Source organism: Ischnura elegans, chromosome 6 (genome assembly GCF_921293095.1).
Source record: "Ischnura elegans chromosome 6, ioIscEleg1.1, whole genome shotgun sequence".
Classification (NCBI taxonomy): domain Eukaryota; kingdom Metazoa; phylum Arthropoda; class Insecta; order Odonata; family Coenagrionidae; genus Ischnura; species Ischnura elegans.
In genome coordinates this window covers 23,430,464-23,436,654 of record NC_060251.1, presented here as the reverse complement: position 1 = coordinate 23,436,654, position 6,191 = coordinate 23,430,464, and the positions used below count along the sequence as shown (strand labels likewise).

Sequence of the window (6,191 nt, the reverse complement as noted above, 5' to 3'; positions counted from 1 at the left end):
TTGATACTGAAGTAATTAAATTGTAAATTATAAATATATTATATTATTTAATAATACGTTAAAATTATCCATGAATACTTAACTATTTGCGGAATAGATTAATAGATTTATTGATGAATTTCTATACTGTAACATTGTCAGTAGCACTGAGCTATGAAATTAATGATATTTGAAAGTAGAGTGCACTTTGAGTACCAAAGATAATCTTCATGTTGCCGGTAAGGGTGAAACAAGAGGCTTAGCTATTTAGGTTAAGTCACGGTGTAGTAGTAATGTAATATATTATAAGATATGTTACATTATTTACTAATAGGTTAAGCTAGTTAGGTTAAGTTACGGTGTAGTAGTTGCAATTAATATTTGGTTAATCTATGGGTCAAAGTTGATCACCATGTCTATGTAATTTCCCCTTTACCAGAAATGACATGCATATTTGTTCGTAAATAAGACGAACAGAATGTAAAAAAAACTATAGAATCGATACTCTGCTTGCAAGGTGAAGGCGAGCCTCTTTCCTCGTTCATGGCATACCATTTCACCAATAGTATTATGATGGAAACAACATTTGAGACGAAATGAAATAATCCGAGTCAATAAATTAACACGTGTTTGCACGGACACAAAGAAATAAAGTAAGAAGTAACCTACGAATCTCGCCGAAAATGATAGGAACTATAACAAGAACAGACAGCTCAGAGCTGGCAAACAAAAGCTCCCATTTCAATTTTCTAATTAACTCGAAACGAAAATCAATTAAAAAGGGAGGGGGCACCCGGGTTTGAACCGGAGTCCTCTCAATCTGCAGTCGAATGCTCTACCACTGAGCAACACCCCCTACTTCATTACCAATGATCAAATATGAAACATTTTACGAAGTATAATTGATAAAAACACAAATGGTAATTTCCATGCTTTAACTCAAAACTCAACTACCGACCATGGTTTCAACATATTACGTCATTTTCAAGGAGATAAAACCAGCACTCTCTCAGTATTTATACCCAGTGCTGGTTTCTATGAGTCTTTTCTATGTCTTTTCCTTCCTCAAATCATAGGGCAATCTGAAATGTATTTGTGAAATCATTTGTTTATTTTTCTTTATTGTCAACTCGCCATATAAAAAACAAAAAAAATATTAATAAAAAATACCAATGAAATGGCTTTCAAGTGCTTATTGTGCCAAAAAATCCATAAAAAATAAAAAAAAGATTATCAATTTTTATTTACAGAACAATTTTTCAAAATAAAAAATAAAAAATAATAATAAACTATTAAGAAATATATTTAAAAATATAAAAATATAATTAATAAAACGAAAAATAAATCAATTATATTGTATTAATATCTCTTTGAAATTGTACTATTTTTACTTTTTAAGTTTCCTCTTCACACAAACAACTCTTCCAATACGACAATAGAACATATGCGCACGTCATCTGTATCATTGTAATTCTGTCTGACTGGTTGAGGTGAGGTTGACTCACCGGTACAGTAGTTATCGATGCGCCCTCGGCGCGGCCAGTGTGACCGTATCACCATGAAAATGACAATATGTTGAGACCATGGTCGGTAGTTGAGCTTTGAATTGTCGGTAGTTGAATTTTTGTCTCTAACCAACAACCGACGCGATAGAACTAGGAGAATGGAGACATTGGAACCTCGACACCGCGAAAACCTACGTAGTCACAATTGAGTTTTGAATTGAAATGGGGAAAATATCATTGGTGTTTGTATCATGGACATATTGACCTTTCAACCAAATCAAGCCTGAAACGATTTTATATTTTACGAAGCAAAACAATTCGCAAACTACTGACTCAAAAGAATTTCATAATCCAGTGGTAAAACAACCAGAATTCATGCAATAGGAATACGAATTAGAGTGCGGCTGATATTATTTCACATCTTATATTCAATTTTTTACTTGTAATGAAAGCTAGAAGCATTTTTCCACAAATATTTATTGAAATATGTCGAACTTCCACCATATAACACCTGAATGAGTTGATTTTTTAAAATTTGAGTGAAAGAAAGAAAAAGAGAATATAATTGAAAACAACAATAGCTAACTCGTGTAAAAACGTTTACTGTACTTTAGAAACGTTAACAGTTAGTAAATGTTTCTGTACTTTAGAAACCAACTTGTCATTAAAAGTCCCCAGAACCTTGTCATTACAATCGATTGACCAAACTGAAATAAAAACGAGGGTTTTAACCAGGGACCTATCCAACTAGAATCGAATTCTCAACCTCTGAACTACATCCCCGCATGATAAATCAATGATGAAATATTTTATCAAGTATTTCATTATAAAGATATTTGAAAATACTCTCAAACGGATTTCATAATTAACCAGGTACAATAACAAGAATGTACACAACACGAAAATGAATTTGAGTGTGGTTGACACAGCTTTACATTTTATATCCATTTTTTTTCCTTTGAGACAAAGAAACAAAGATTGAAGAATTAAAGACAGCAGAGACTAACTCGTGTAAAAGCGATTCCGGCTTTGGTAACCAACTTGCTGCTAAGAGAAACCCCACAACCTTATCACCAAAATCAAATTCCCAAATCGAAATAAAAATGAGGGGGCACCCGGGTTTGAACCGGGGACCTCTCGATCTGCAGTCGAATGCTCTACCACTGAGCTATACCCCGACATGGCTATAACTGAAGAAATAATTGGACTAGTTCTTGAGCATTACATACCACACATACCACAGTATAACACACATAAGCTCACGCATATTAGAAAGCACCTGTTATCTACAACATGGAATTTTTTATACTCCTTAGAGGATTGCGAATGATACAGGTCATCAGATACATTAGAGGACTAAATCCACGTTGATACTTTAATTTTTCTTAATTAATAATACCTCGTATCACTGTTAGAGTTCTAGAAGAAGGAAAGATGTTTTAAAAGCAAAACGCTTTAGAAAGGACGCTACGAAAACGAAAAGCATCGATTACGATAATCCTATGATGTCGTTGTCAATATCACGAGCCTAAGACGAACATAAAAATATGAGGGGGCACCCGGGTTTGAACCGGGGACCTCTCGATCTGCAGTCGAATGCTCTACCACTGAGCTATACCCCCGCTTGGCAATTAAGAAAGAAATAATTCAAGTAATTTCGTAAGTTCCATCCAAACATGGTGAGGCAGCAAACTACGTGAAGTGGGTGAGTTCGCGATCGGCTGTGGGTGGAGAGTTGGGGATGGAGGGGAAGAGAACCGACGAAGGGTGGGGAAATAGATGATGTCGAGCGATAAGGCAGCTCTTGAGGTGATTTTAAACGGCTCGATTTATGTGATAAATCCACGAGTTTCGACATAGCCCTAGACAAAATTAACTGATAACCGAACTTACGAGAAAAGTCAATTATATGCCTTGGCATACGGAGGCACTGATTTGATGCTTATCGATATTGGATGATGTTTTTTTTTAAACAGATGCTTTTAATGAGAGTAAGGTATCAGTTTACCACCATTACAAAGCAAACGATTATCAATACACACCGGTGTCTTCATTGAAGATTCATGGTATTTGTAACATGTTTTTAGGTATTCCCACTTTGTAAACTGGAAGACTTTTGCTGACGATTATTCATCACTACTTCTCAAACTCGTATACCATGCTAGTAGGTAGGTAGAAAAGTCCACGTACGCATTGTTTCAATCCAACGAGTCTCGATTTCTTGTCTTCATCATTATCCCCTTATTTCATTTTCCCCTGCCAAACAACCTAGAGGTGGTTTGCAGGGTATTATGTAGACTTAGATAAGAGTGACTGATTAGGGCAACTCAGTTGGCTGAATGATGACACCTAGGAGTCTAAATACATCGTACTAAAATTATACAGCTGTACATTATACAAATTTTATATTTCTTGTGACACGACTCCATTTATCACAGAAAATAGTCCCAAAAGTGCCCATTGTGCAAAGCCCTCTGTATTTCGTAATGTAACTGCTTTTGTCGCGTATCCTTCTCCTTCCTCGTGGCCGCGGTGTTGTTGGCCGGTTACCCTTGCTGCAGCGCCGTGATAGGCTGGGTTTCTGAACACGCTTTCCCAGGCGTTAGTTATGTTGCATACGGAGTGTCAGTATCACGGCAGCGTTGAAGGAAGGCTAAGGAGGAGAGGAAACTCCTCTTCTTTTTCCTCAGCTTCACGGAAATCATCGCTTCGATCTGAAGACGCCTGGTGGAATCCTGGCGAAATTGTCGGCACCACTGACAACAAAACGCGGCTAAAACCCGGGAAATGTAGAGATACACAAATTCTGAACGCCACGGAATACTAATAGACAACACTAAGGTAGCCGTTGACGTGACTAGACTTCGGCCACCAGCTAGTTATTGAGCCCCGTAGCCACTCTGTTGGCCTCATTACTTTTCAATTACTTAATAACCGAACTGAACTTGCCACTCCTTTGTCCACTAGGTTCGGTAGCTAGTTGCATTCTTAGGCTACGGGGCCTGTCTGCCTCGTCTAATAAGGACTTCAGCACCACAATATGCGCTCGCGGCGTGAGTAGCTTATTTCTTAACGACAGCGGGTTAACCTTCCTCTAATATGACCATGCGACAGCAAAGGAGAAGAAAAAAATATGGAAAAGCGTGAAATAACAAATAAGCAAACGCTTATAACTAGATAAAATTGAAAATACTGATGTTTTGCCTTATTTGGTATTATTTAATTCTAAGGGAATAGGATATCCAATCGAAAAAAGGAACAACGAAAACAAAGGCGTCCGTTATAGTTAGCCGATAAAACCAATCACGTGATATCGGATATTGCCGTTCAAATTTGGTTGCACGCCAAAAAGCCGGAATTCGCTTTTGCTTACATTTACTCTCTCTACTCATTTACTCTCAGACTTGATCCGCTGGTCTTATAATGTAATGTATAAAATCGTTTCTGGCTTGATTTGGTGGAAGTTCGATATACCCATGATGAAAGAACACTACAATGGTTATTTCCACACTGTTTAACCCTGAAGATGACACAATGTGTTGAAACCTGTGTCGGTTGTTGGGTTTTGAAATTAAAAAGTGTGTGGGGATCGGGTTGGTGTGGTGGCTAGCGTTGGAGTCCCACCCCGCGGGCTCCGGTTCAAACCCTGGCGGTGGCAGAGAATTTTCAGAGGCTGCCCGATCTCTGCCTGAATGCTGTGTGGAGGATATTTCAAGCGCAACACTCAGTCCGTCGGATGGGACGTTAAGCTGTGATCCCCTTGGTGCCTTTCGTTAAGAGCAGGCTAATGCCGACGCCGGGTTTCTTTCCACCCTTCATATCAGGTTGAATTCTGTGGGGTTTCTTTCTACCCCTACCCTCATGGCGCAAATGACTAGCTGTCGATCGCCTCCTCCAATACCATACCCTTAAAAAGTGTGGAGTGTTCTTTCATCATAGATTTAGCATTTTACACCAAAGTCGAATCACCATTTAACTCGGATAAACATCTTGAATCACCGAAGAGACCAGTAAAACAATACAATACACGCTCGCGATGCGAGTATTGCATTTCTTATTGATGATAAGGAAAAATATTCTCGCATATGACCGTAAGACATCGTTGGTGGAGGAAGAAACGAAGCGAAGTGCGTTTCTGAACAGTGAAAAGATGAACAGGATTTAGAAAGTGAGCCTGGGGAGAGGGCACGGAACCTCATGCATATTCACACAGCGGTCACCCACGGCTCATCACCCCAAAAGTATTTTTATTTTTCGTTACTTCGTTAATTTATCCGCAGCAAAAGTTGTTAAAGGCGTTATCTAGACGCTGGGAGTTGAGGCCATGGAGGAAAACTTTCTTTTTTACTCCTCCTTGCTCGCTCCTCCTCTCTTTCCCTGCACACGCTCAACGATTGCTTTTCCGCGGGCATACAAATTTAATACGACGACCACTCCTCCCGCCGGCGAGGGAGGAAACAAAAAAGAAACGAATAACGGGAAGCGCAATGCCGGAGCGCATTAATTAGTGGCGAAGTACGAGGAGAAGATCACGAGGCGACGAGGCATCCTGGGAGTCTGAATGGTAATGAATTTGTTTTGAAGTAACATGTATTTATAGCAAAGGGTGAGACAAGGGATGGATATATAGGCTTAGGAAATATTTAAAACTCTTGGGGATAATACTGAGTGCGTTAGTGGCCTGACGGTGGTTTTACGGGTTTCTCA

The 6,191-nt window shown here is 38.9% G+C and overlaps 3 non-coding genes across 3 annotated transcripts; all 3 read right to left on the bottom strand.

Moving 5' to 3' along the window:
• Positions 1-763: 763 nt before the first annotated feature.
• Trnac-gca lies at positions 764-835 on the bottom strand. Its single transcript has one exon. It is a non-coding gene; the product is annotated as a tRNA-Cys (tRNA).
• Positions 836-2,590: 1,755 nt separating this feature from the next.
• On the bottom strand, positions 2,591-2,662 carry Trnac-gca. Its single transcript has one exon. It is a non-coding gene; the product is annotated as a tRNA-Cys (tRNA).
• A 372-nt stretch (positions 2,663-3,034) lies between these two features.
• On the bottom strand, positions 3,035-3,106 carry Trnac-gca. The gene has a single exon. It is a non-coding gene; the product is annotated as a tRNA-Cys (tRNA).
• Between the last annotated feature and the right edge of the window lie 3,085 nt (positions 3,107-6,191).